Below are 12323 nucleotides of genomic sequence, written 5' to 3'. Positions count from 1 at the left end.
TAAAACTTTCTCATTTCTCCTGACCTGTAGCTTGTGTTTAGCCTTTAGGTTGTGTTTTTGTAAGACCAAGGCCCACTCTTTAATGGCTGAAAGCATACGTTTAACAGTACATGGTGGATCAGCTGCTCTGAGGAATGCCTTTTTTAAAAAAGTAAAGTGGAAAATAGACAAAGAAATCTATCACCTTAGCAGTCTTTCATATTTGTTTTGATTGTTCTGGAACCAGCTCTGAGCTGGTGACAAGGGTATTGAAAAGATGCACCTGAAACAGGATCTGCGGGCTGCTGCATTTGCCAACCGGCTTTAATGCTGCTTTCCAGCGGCGAAGGCGCAGCAGCATTAACAGGGAAGCCAGCGCGAGCCTCCCCGGCAGCGGCGGCGGCACGGCGGCACCGGCACCAGCGCAGTTTCCCCTCTCCCCAGCCCTGACTCTACGCGCACATGCGCACTGCGCCCGCAGCCCTGGACCATTTGTCAGGACTACTCGTGAGACGGAGAAAAAAAAAGAGAAAATTTGGGGGTAAGAAGCGGTTGATCGGATCTAATCTCTAATTAATCTGAAGATTTGTCCGTGCCAAAGCCCATTCATTTATTTTCCTAGGTGAGGATGAAAGTTAAGAGACCTCTACAGAGAAGGAAGCGCACCCTCGTCTTGTGAAACAGATCAGGGGAGGGGAAAGGACAGAAGGGGTTTCTCCCCCACTTCTCTGCGCCTCTGGGAAAGAGAAGAAAACTTAATCCTGGGGAAAAAAGTGGGCAAGTGACTCGGAAACGGCTGGAGGGGGAGTCTCTGGGCATCTCACTCTGAAGTAGTGAGTGCGAGTGTGAAAGAGGAACAAAAGAGAGAGAAAAGAGAAAGGAAAAAATGGGGGGAGGAGAGACTTGTATTTTTTTCTTTGCGCGCACACGGGGAAGGGTGTGGGGGGCCGTGCGGAAGGGAGCCGGGGCGAGGCGGCCGCGTCGGGCTCTCGCCCGCGCGCAGGCGGCGGGATGCGTGTGGGCCCCCTCCCCCGCGCCCCCCGAGCTTGTCACTTTGGTCGCTTTCATGACACCGGGCGCGGGGTGGGGAGCGCGGCGGCGCCGGGCTCCGCCGGGGTGCGTGCCTGAGTGGGCGCCGCGGAGCCGCAGCCCGGGCGGCGAGCGCGGCGGCCGAGGCGGGGGGCGCCGGCGGCGGGGGTGGGGGGGGGCGCGCGGGGGTGGCCGGGGCCGCGTATCGGTGCGGCGGGAGGCGCAAGCCCCGCGCGCCGCCCCTGCGGCCCCCTCCGCCCGTGTGGCCTTTGTGCCGGGCGCGCACCGGAGAGCGAGCGAGCGAGCGCGAGAAGTACAAGTACGGGAGACCGAGGCAGTGGGAAAAGAGGCCGGGCCACTTTCTCCCCGCTCGGGCTGCGGAGAATGGACTGGTTGAATGTGCAGGCGCGTCTCCCCGGCGTGTGCTGTGTGTGTGTGCGCGGAGGAAAGGCCTCCCCGACTCCCACCGCGCACACGCACACTCACACGCACGCACACACTCACGGACCCGCGGCGGGCTCGGCGGCCGAGAGTTTGCGTTTTCTTCCTCGCCGCCTCCCACTTCCCGACCGACTGTGTGAGAATTTCATATAGATCAGCTCCAATTTCCGCCATTTTGGGAAAGTTGCACAAAAATAAACCCTCCGGTTTATTTCTGCCCGAGGCAGGAAAGTGCTTCGGGAAGCGAGGCGGCGCGGGCCCGCGGCGGCCGTCCGCGCGGGGGAGGGCGCAGGGCGCGGGCCGGGCCGGGAGCCCGCGCCGTCGCGGCGTTCGCCCCGCGCCGTGCCGCGCCGCGCCGGGCCGGGTGCGGGCGCGGGCGTGTGTCGGGAGGCGGCGGCCGCGGCCGCGCCGGGGCGGCGGGCGCGGGTGGGGGGGTTGGGGGGGGGGGGAGGCGCGGGGCTGCTTTTCCTGCAACTTGTTTACGCCGTCCTTATATTGGGGAGGCAGAGAGGGGTCCGAGGCGGGGCCGCCGCCCGCCTCGCGCGGCGTGCGTGTGCCATTCCGGAATAATGGGTTTTGCACACTAGCGTCCTGGGCCCGGCCGGCCGTCCTCGCGCCGCGGCGGCCCGGCGGGGGGAAGTAGAGGCCGGCGGGGGTGGAGATCGGGGAAGCGCAGGAGCCGAGGCATCCGCCGCGCGCCCCGCGAGCTGGTGGCGGGGGCGGGGGGGTGGGGGGCGGAGAGGGAGGAAAACTTGGGAGCCCTGGAAGCGGGGGAGGGGGGCACGGTGGCACGGGAGGGGGGAGGGCGCAACTTTCGTGCTGGTGGTAAAACTTTAATTACCTTGAAAGAAAAAGGCCCTCCGGTCTCCCCCACCCTCTCTGGGCGAAGCCCGGCCCCAGCGCGACCGTGAGAGAAAGTTTAAAAGCGGGCACTTTGCTCCCCGCCTTCCCCGCGGAGGGGTAGGGGTATCTGTTTGTCCGTCTGCGCTCTGAGAGACGTGGGGGTAACGAGCCGCCCTCCGGGGTCGCGAAGATCGCGGCTCTCACCCCACCCTTCCACGGGGAGACGAAGGTAAACGTCGCTTCAGTTTCCCTCCTACCTCCTCCCCCCCGCCCCCCCCCCGCTTCCTTTTCCTCCCCCTCCCCGCCGATTTTTTGAGGGGACCCAAAAAACGGAGTCTCTTTCCTTATGCAACTTCCTCGGACGCTGCGAGGTCGGCCCTTCCCCCCTCCCTGCATCCCTCGGCAGGCTCCTTGACCACCTCGGGTCTACCGCCAGAAAAAAAAATGCGTTAGAGATCATTCACAGTGCACCGAAACAAAAATAGATTTTTGATTGTTCTAAGTTTAAGTTAAGGGAAACTGAGATGAGAAATAAGAAGGGGGGGGAGGGAGCGGCTGGAGCGAGTGCGTCGAATTTTAATTTTCCTAGAATGTTGTTTGTGATAGCTTTATTGCTGTGGGGAGCCCGAGAGTCTCCGTACTGGCTAGCTCGGTCGCGTGGATTTTTGCGCAAGTTTTTAGAAAAACACTGACTCGAGTAGAGCATTTCTCCGGAAAGTTTCAAGTGCAGCAAAATAGCGAACGTGCAAAACTGGCCAAGGGGAGACCTCTAGTGGTTAGACGCGTCTTTAAGTTCGGAAGGCCGAGAGCAAACTTTGGCCTTTACTTTTTAGCTACGTAGTCCGTTCAGACGTGGAAGTGATTAGACGACCTGAGCCAGGGGCCAGATGTTGTATGAGAGGATGCTGATCAGAAATATAAAGTGTAGTAAATCGGAGAGCAAATGAAATCCAAGGACCCAGCCTTCCAGTTGGGTACTTCTATGGGGAAAACACTTTGCTTTTATTCTGGGATTTGAGATCGGTCACTCTCTGGATTAGACGCAGTTGTTTGATTTTTTATTTTATTTTTTTAATATTTGTCATTGTCTATACATTTGATCAACCTTTAATCAGGAGTGACGGATAATTTCATTTGAATGTTAATAAAAATACGAAGTGCAATACATGTTTAAAACTTTGAAAAAATGAAAAACACTTGTGTTTGAAAAGGCTCATATAAAATCATTTTATATGAGCTAATCATTTTATTCTCTAGTAAATATAATTTAAGGTCTTTTTTTGTTTTTTTTTTTTTGTTTTTTTTTTGTTTTTTTAAAGCACATAGTCATATATAGTTATAAAGTAAATGACCCCATTTACCTCTAAGAGTGTAATTTTGTTTCACTGGTTAAGACTTATTTCTGAATACTTTGTATAATTTGGGATTTAAACACTTAAATATATGGGAAAAACTTGCTTACATAGTATCTATTCTTCTGCCGGTGTGTGTTCTGCAGGGTAACTTTAAATAAGCGAAACAGTGAGAGAAGTTAAAATTGAAGCAAATGATCCTGGGAACTTTCATTTGCTTGTCGTACAATGGAAGAGACTTTAACAGGGGAACTTAGGGTAGAGCAGTGATATAAATGTAAAATCAATTTCACCTCACCCAAAGCTAGTTTATTTTTGTGTGTGTGTGTTGTAACATATTAAGTAGTAGTGTACAAAATTATGCAATGTCAGTAATTCAGAATTTGAACTTATTATCTATGAGTTTCAAGGCTTCTTTTTTTAAAATGGCAATACTTTGATTTTATTTCTTTTCTCTTTAAATCGATGATAGACCTCCAGGAGAAGTCTTGAAGGTGAACCACAGTCTTAAAGACCATCAGATAATTATTTCTTCACCGCCACTAGGTAAGAGTTGTGTGTTGAAACAAATTGCTTGATATACTCGCAAATATTAAAAGCTGCATTTGAGGGTAAGGAAGGAGAGTGTGGAACAGAGTTGGCAGAAAAACATCATTTTCAAAGGGGTGCTTTGAATTCATGAAAGTCTTGACCCTGATTGTGACTGAAGCTCCAATTAAAGCATTATGAAAAATTAAGAGATTGTTTTGGATAATCTTTGGACTGGCTTTTTACTGGATTCTTAATTCACACTTCAATTGTACCTGTTCTTTACTGAAAGTAAATAGTTTTATTCTTTGGAATTGAGGAAGCGGGAAATCTAGAACAAAGCAATTGTGAATTAATATAGCTGTTGTAGAAGTATGCTGTGATGTGGAAAGTTCTGGAACTTGGTAAAATTTTGTAGGTGATATTTCCAATAAGATGTTTGGGCATGTTTAAGTAACTTATCTTGTATGGCTCAAATCCTATGGTGGGCTGATGTGTGCCAAATATCATGTCATAGTGTTATAGTGAATTTCCAGTGTTTTAGCATAAACTTGTCAACTTTTAAGCATATCACCACAAGCAATACAGCTGTTGACCAATAAAGATCTCTTTGGTAATTTTGGAGGGTGCTGGTTAGTCTCCAGTAATCCAGGGCCTACTCTCAGAACAAAGGTCATTCTCAGGCAAAAGGGAACCCTGTCTGGGTAGAACATAAAAGTACATTTGTGCTACTCTAGTGCTTTTCTACTATTCATGATGATGATGTTTAGTTGATAAGTCATATCTGACTCTCTTGTGACCTCATGGACTGTAGCCCACCAGGCTCCTCTGTCCCTGGGATTTCCCAGGCAAGAATATTGGAATGGGTTGCCATTTCCTTCTCCAGGGGATGTTCTCACCCCAGGAATGGAACCCGAGTCACCTGCATTGGTAGGCGAATTTTTTTACCACTGAGCAACTAGGGAAGGAAGCCTCTTCTACTTTTATAACTGTTTTTTTTAATCGTTCCCTTTCTTTTTCTGCTTCATTTCATTTTCCTTTTCGGTCTCAGGTATTAAAGGAGTTGCTAATTCTTGTTTGGCAAAACAAAAGAAAACAAAAATTAGCAGGACTAATAATCCTTTTTTAAAAAATTTTGAATTTTATATGGGAGTGTAGTCGATTAAAAATGTTGTGAATAGTTTCAGTTTCACAGTAAAGCGACTGAGCCATACATATCCATGTATCCATTCTCTCCCAGCCTCCCATCCAGGCTGCCATGTAATATCGAGCAGAGTTCCCTGTGCTATATAGTAGGTCCTTGTTGGTTATCCATTTTAAATATAGCAGTGTGTACATGTCCATCCCAGACTCCTTAACTGTCATTTCCCACCACTCTTCCCCACTGGTAACATAAGTTTGTTCTCTTAAGTCTGTGAGGACTAACAGTCCTTATTGAGCCACGTTATAACCATGGTAGGTGTGGTTTAGAGGTCAAAACTGAATAAATACCACTATAAAAATGATTGTCAAAAAGGAATTTATTGTCATTTTCTGCTCGTGGATCACCTTGAGAAGTATAAATAGCAAAATAAATAGATGTCCATGTAGGTGATGCAGCAGAAACAAGGGGGAGAGAACGGCTGACAAGAAGATCGCAGATGGAAGTAGAGTTCAGACAGAGTGAAGTGTGTTTCCTAGGATGGTTAGTTTCATGTTTAGATATGCTGAGTGGAAGACAGTGGTTATTTTTCTTCATTTGGGGAATCATTGTGATTGTAGGTAGAGTGCTAGAATAGGAATCAGAGGACAGTTTAGCTACTAAATATACCACTTTATGTAAATCACTTTAACTCTTATAGCCTAGATTTCCCCTTCTGGAAAATGGGAGTGACAGTGCTTGCCTTGGTCTCTTTGTTGAAGGGATCAAATAAGGTTTTGAGAACTATGAACAATTATTCAAATGTTTGTTGGTCATATTATCATTTTACCTTAGCCAGGTTTTGTGAAAAGGGCAGAACAAAAGGTAGGTTTTTAAAAGCTGAACAGAGTGATTTAATTCTTGGCTAAAATAATTGGTTTAGTTTTTGGTGTACATATTATATGGACTTGCCACAATGCTTTCAGGGGATATTTCATTTCTTTAGGAAAATAGTAGTTTCTCTTTTATGGCTTTCTTGAGGGAAGAGACCATGTTTTAAAATGGTGCTGAATACAAATTATGTTTTATCTCAAGGTAGTCATTTAATAGGTAGGAGTTGGTGAAATAAATACTTAAATATAAAATAATACCAAACTGTGGAAATGGTAGGGTGGTGAAATTAGAGGGGTTGGTGTGAGGGGAATTTATGTACTGTAATTAATATTTTAGTTAGCATGGGTCTGTTGGGAAATGAAGATGACAAAATAGGTTACTGGAGTAGTAAGAATTTAAACTATAGGGACCAGAAACTGGGTCCTACAAATGACTGTGAATTTCGGGGGTGCTCCCTGTAGGGCTTTTTCCTCCCTACATTTTCTAGAACTCTTGGCTGCTTTATTCTAATCCTAATCAACTATATATTATCTAGATAGAAAAAAGAAAACCACAAGTCATTGCTTTCAGTTTGATAATACTGAATTTGCCAAACTCTTGAGAAGTTTTAGCCTATCTCTCTTATCTTGTAAATTATCCAATCAATACTCTAAGAACCTAGAAACCCAGTAGTGGAGGAAAGAAGAAATAATAGTTCCTGTTTAATTAGTCCCTGTGTAATTGAAGGTTGGTTCTTGAATAATTCCGCTGTTTTGTTTTGTTAGATAGTTTATTTCTAAGAAATACATATATCAACCAAAGCTATTTATAATAGATGCAGTTAAGACAGGAAATTTACAAAAGAAATCATTGAGTTGGCCAGAAAGTTCATTCGGGTTTTTCTATAGGATGGTACAGAAAAGCCGAATGAACTTTTTGTCTAGCCCAATACTTTAGGTAGTGTGGACTAGGGTACTAGTCCAACTTGGTGTCCCAAAGTTGGGTAACCTGAATAATAATTCCTCTAGTGATATTTCTACTAGTTAACTGATTTTTATTGAATTCTTACAGTGCTGAACACTGCAAGACCAGGTCTTTGCTCTTGAGGAGTTCCCTACACCCTTACCCTGGGAGTTTGATTTATGAAGTCAAACTGAAAAGCCTTTAAGTCCTTTTTTAGGAGACAGGGTGGTTTGCAGGAAAGAATAAGGACTTTTGAGAGGCACTTGTGTAAAGTTGACTGATTCTGGATGCATCTCCAGTTTCTTCCTCGGAAGTGAACTTACAGTTAATGACTAGGGTAGTGATTGAAAGAATTACATGTGTATTAGGTTGAGTTGGTCAAAAAGTTCATTTGGGTTTTTCTGTACCACCTTACAGATGAATCTGAATGAACGTTTTGGCCAACCCAATAATAAAGCTTTATTATTATTACTTACTATTCTTTCTGCAAGTCAGTGTTTTATGGCCGTCAATAGATATTTACTGGGTATCTTTGTAACTCTCTTGGAAAGTGCTTTGCATAATTAATGCATAGAATAGGATGAAATAAATGACTTTGTTGGGGCTATGAAGAAAGCAACAATCTTTGGCCTTAGTGTGTTTATAGTCTGTTGAGGAGATAATCCATACACATACAATGATAATTACCAAAACAAAGCTGTGGCTCAGTGCTTAGTGAAAGGTGAGGTACCTGCAGTGGGTACTGTGGCGGTAGCAAGTGTGCCCCTAACGTAGGGACCTGCAACATGGGGCGCCCTTTGCAAAATACTGTGAGGTGTTAATATAGTCAATGCAATTGTATATTGAGTGCCTTCTGAATGTCAAGCATTAAGCTGGATATTTTACATTCATTCATTCATTCATTCACTCATTCATCTAGCAGAAACTTACTGAGTGCATTCTGTATGCCCAGGTACTGTTTTAACAGTATTATCCCTAATACTTTCAGTAACCTTGAGTGTTTGGTATTATTAATTCTCTTTTAGAGGAAACTGGTCCTCAGAGATACTTAGTAACTTGTGTAAGTTCATATCATGCAGCTTGGAAGGGCTGGGACAAGGGAAAATGACACTGGCTTTTGTTTTGTTATGTCTTTAACTTTCTAATTTTCAAAATAGTAATTCTTAACAATATTTCCAGGAAACACATTTTCAGATTTTGAGGAATATATTTGCTTTTATACATGGGTTCACTAAGATGAGCAATAGCAAACAGGTGTAAGAAAAAAATGATGAGAAGAAAACACTATTTCTTCACTTTCCTCTTTCTTCCTCCCTTTTTAAACGTTGGGGAAAGACTTAGTTGTACTGAAAAGAACACCTTGGTCTAGTTCATGGCCTTGAAATGATCATTAGCTGTTAACAAAATATTACTGAGATTAGGTTTGGTAATTACTGGGCTTATTTATTAAAAGGTTTCATCTGTTCTTTGTAGGAAGAGACCTGATAAGGCAGTAGGGTTTGTTTTCAATTAATTTAAATTAATTGATAAATTAAGTTTAAATCAATTAATCACCAATCAAAAGAATGGGACCTAAATTTACCATTTTGTGAACTCAAAACATGATGGAATTTATTGATTATAAAAAAAGAAAATTAAAATGGGGGATAGAGATAATAATGGTGAGAAGCTGGAGACAGGGAAGAATGTAGGGTGTGAGAATCAAAGTTTAAAAAAAGATACCAGGGAATATGACTAAGAATATATTCACCAAAATGTGATAATTACTGATATTATGCTCTAACCAGAAGAGTAGGCCCATTTACAAAATAAAGTGAAGAGTCTTTGATTCATTAGGTGGTTCTGGTTTATAGTGGGAGTCATATGACATTTCTGTTATTTGAGTCATGGTCCATCGAGCAGAGCTTTAGTCTTAACTTCAAAGGATGCTGTTGCAGACATTGGTTATAGGGTGATGGACTGTTTCTCCTTTGTTGAAGCTCTATCATCCAACAGATTTTTTTAAGCACCTGCTGTATGTTGGAGCCTTTCAAGATTGGACCGTGGCTTTATGTGACGTGTGCTTTTATAGAATTAAACTAGTTCAGTGACTGGAACACTTTGAGTAGGATGGTTGAGGCACCAAAATCAGTTGATTACTTTTCCCCCATCTGTTAAACTGACCGAGCACTGAACTGTGAATTGAAGTCCCCGGTCTGGTTGTTAAATGATCTAAATAATTTCACCCATTGCTTTGTGGTCTTATTTGGAAGATTTGAGGCCTAGCTGTTCAATTTGTTGATAAGGAGTTTAGCTGCAAAGGGTTATCAAGATAAGCCTGTAGACATGACTTCTGTGACAGAAATAAAATCTGGACAAATCTAATTTATTATAGGCAAAAGAAATCAAGTGTAAATCTTTTAATTTTAGCTCTGTGTTCTATAAAAATATGAAGCAGAATAAGAAAAAAGAATGTACTACTTTTAGCATTTAAAAATTATGAAGTGAAGTAAGAAAAAAGAACAAGATACTACTTTTAGTTTTCTTTTAAAATTTAAACTTGTGCATATTTTGCATAAGCATGGAAATATCTCTGTGAGACAGGTTCTTGCTCTTTTTATGCCCTTGAATCCCTCTAATGGGTGTAAAATTTCTATTATTACCCTACTAGTGTAGTGTATGGATGACATTATAGCATTTTTCAGGATATTTCTGTCTCAAATTGAGCATCTCATAGTCTGTACATTGAAAATGAACTTCAAATAAAACCATTCGAAGAGAGTGTGTTAAATATGCCATAAGACTGTTAATGTCAGTTTGTGATTTCATTTTCTATATACATTTTTTTTTCTTGAAAGGCATTTTTCATTTTCTGTTCCTCCTTCAGAGGAAGTAAGTAGGTTAAGGCCACAGACTCTCAAACAATTCATCCTTCTTACAGTAACAAACGGAAGGGCAGGAAGTTGAGATTTTGTGAAGGTTGCCTTTGGTGACTACCCCTTTGCATGTAATCTTCACAGCAGAAAAGGTAGGAAATCAGATAAGCCATTGATATGTTATAAATAGAGTCATTTTCATTAAAACATGACTAGTAGTAGATACAGGAGCAGGACGTGTTTCTTGAAAAAATATCAACATGAAGGAGCCGTCCTAATAATCGATTTCATACATAAAGGAAACCTAGGTTAGCTGCCTCTCAGGCATCTACTACAGGAACATGGACAGGGACAGAAAACCCAGATTCTCAAGAATTTGTTCTGAAGCTGTTGAGATTTCAGTTTTCACATTGAAGTCATCTACAGTTCTACCTGCCTAAAAAAAAAAAATCTATGAACTTGAGCCCTCAGGGCAGAATTCACATCTCTCCACAACAGATCTCAATTCCAGTATGTGTGCGATTCAGAGTTCTTATCAGTCAGGGTTACTGGAATATCAAAGCTGGTATCTGTCATGCTTGATTTGAAAGGAAAATTTTTCTTTGTAGCAAAATATTTGTTGAGAGATGCTTCATGGGTGAGTTTAGATTTTTCTCTTATCCTTATTGAATAAGCCTGTTTAAGAGGCTTGAATTTAACTTCGTTTGATGTGTTCTTCACTGACACTTAAATAAGGAGGGTTTCTTGGAGCTGGAGAGTTATCCTCTTGCCAAAGAGGTAAATAAATACTTAGCAGCTTCCTTGTTAGAATTTTCACTGGAGAATATGAGATAGATGGACAAATGAAGATGTGTTTCTGATTTTCCCTCTCCCCAGTCCTTGCCCACAACTAGTCTGTTACCTTTTCCCCTTCTCTTTTGTTCATTCATGTGATAAATTTTTATTGATGCCTACTGTGGATATTCACATGAGGGTAATGAAATGAATAAATCAAAGTCTCTTTCCTCCAAAACCTCCTATAAGAAAGGATCATGATATGATGTAGTAAGTACTATTATTGGGGTACAGAGTCTCCCTTCAGCCCCTGTTCTCCTGGCATCTTACATACCCATGTTCCAGCACTTGTACAGAGAAAGACTCTGTAGTCATTTGAGTCCCCTTTGGAGAGGATCCATAGCTTTCATCTCTCCTTTCTCTATAGGCCTCTTACTGTGATTTCTCAATGGTGCTTTCTGTTTGCCTCTGTGTCTTTCTTGAAAGCAGGTCCTGGAACCAGAGTTGATACGCGACGATGCTTTTATGCCTCCTCAGCAAAAATGTCACAGTAAGGTTGCCAATGGCTTAGTCTTAGGTCGTTGTTCAGAGATTATGTCCTTCATACTTTTCTCATTGTTAGAACGTTCTTTTCTTTATAAGAGCTTGGAAAAACCAATACTTACTGACTTTTCATCAGTTTCCTAAATTCATTTTGAAGTTGTACTTGTTTGTGAAATCCCAGAGTCCTACCATAGTTCTTAACTCCCACTTTTCTCCGCCTTCACTTCTGGACTCTGGAGAAATCTAATAGGACTTTGTGGTGCAAAGGTATTAGCTTTTGTACAGTTATCATTTCTCTGCCGTGAGATATTCAGACATCTGGTAAACTCATGTTTAAAGGGAGTGTGGACACTGGAGAGCAACTTGTTTCTTTTCTTCAAAATGACTGTAGCTGTTGTGAACTGACTGTCCACAAAGTACAAAGCACTTTAACATGCATAATTTAAAAACGCTTAAATCTCTATGAAGTAGATATTCCTATTCATTTTTTAGATGAAGGCGCTAAGGCTCAAGAGAGGTTGGGTACCATGCCCAAGATTATTCAGCTAGTAAGTTGTGAAGCCAGGATTCAACCCAGGCACTCTGGCTGTTGTGCTTTTCACCTTTACATTAGATTGGCTTCTTTACTGACTAAAATACATTGTCTTGGGCACTGTGGTATAGTCTGAGGGTCACTGTTTTGGGAGGTGAAAGTCTGTTAATTGGTTTGGTGATCTTTTCTTATCTGTAAAAGGAGGCCAACAATTCTTGGCCAACTTAAAAGGTAGCTGTTAGGGTCAAATAGGCTAGTACTGGTAAGATCCTTTAAAATGACAAAGTGTAGAAGAAACCCTCCAGCTCCACTGTGTTTGTTTCTCTGGAGTGGGTTAGACTTACTGACTTTGTCTGACTCCCCTTACGTGGCCGTGTATTTGTAAATATGTGAGTTCCTCATTACAGCCTGTGTACCTCTCAGGTGTCATGAAAGTGCATAGGAAGGCATCAGAGAATAAATCAGAAAACCGTAGATAGACCTTAAGAGGC

At 42.8% G+C, this 12323-nt stretch overlaps 1 protein-coding gene across 12 annotated transcripts in view; it reads left to right on the top strand.

Annotated features, from left to right (window-relative positions):
* The first annotated feature begins 384 nt into the window (after positions 1 to 384).
* The window catches only part of L3MBTL3 (L3MBTL histone methyl-lysine binding protein 3), a 106828-nt gene continuing 94889 nt past the window's right edge, over positions 385 to 12323 (top strand). For 4 of the 12 annotated variants that reach the window (XM_044924242.2, XM_044924240.2, XM_025294560.3 and 1 more), the window contains exons 1-2: positions 2237 to 2521; positions 4117 to 4190. The gene's annotated coding sequence lies outside the window, so the exon portion shown is untranslated. Of the gene's footprint in view, positions 602 to 1261; positions 1328 to 1350; positions 1586 to 2235; positions 2522 to 4116; positions 4191 to 12323 lie in introns of those variants that run through there. The other 8 variants (XM_006069502.4, XM_006069499.4, XM_006069500.4 and 5 more) reach the window with 5 other exon arrangements.

This window comes from Bubalus bubalis, chromosome 10, assembly GCF_019923935.1.
Source record: "Bubalus bubalis isolate 160015118507 breed Murrah chromosome 10, NDDB_SH_1, whole genome shotgun sequence".
NCBI lineage: Eukaryota > Metazoa > Chordata > Mammalia > Artiodactyla > Bovidae > Bubalus > Bubalus bubalis.
The sequence above is the reverse complement of the archived record's forward strand: the minus strand, read 5'-3'. Positions and strand labels throughout refer to the sequence as shown.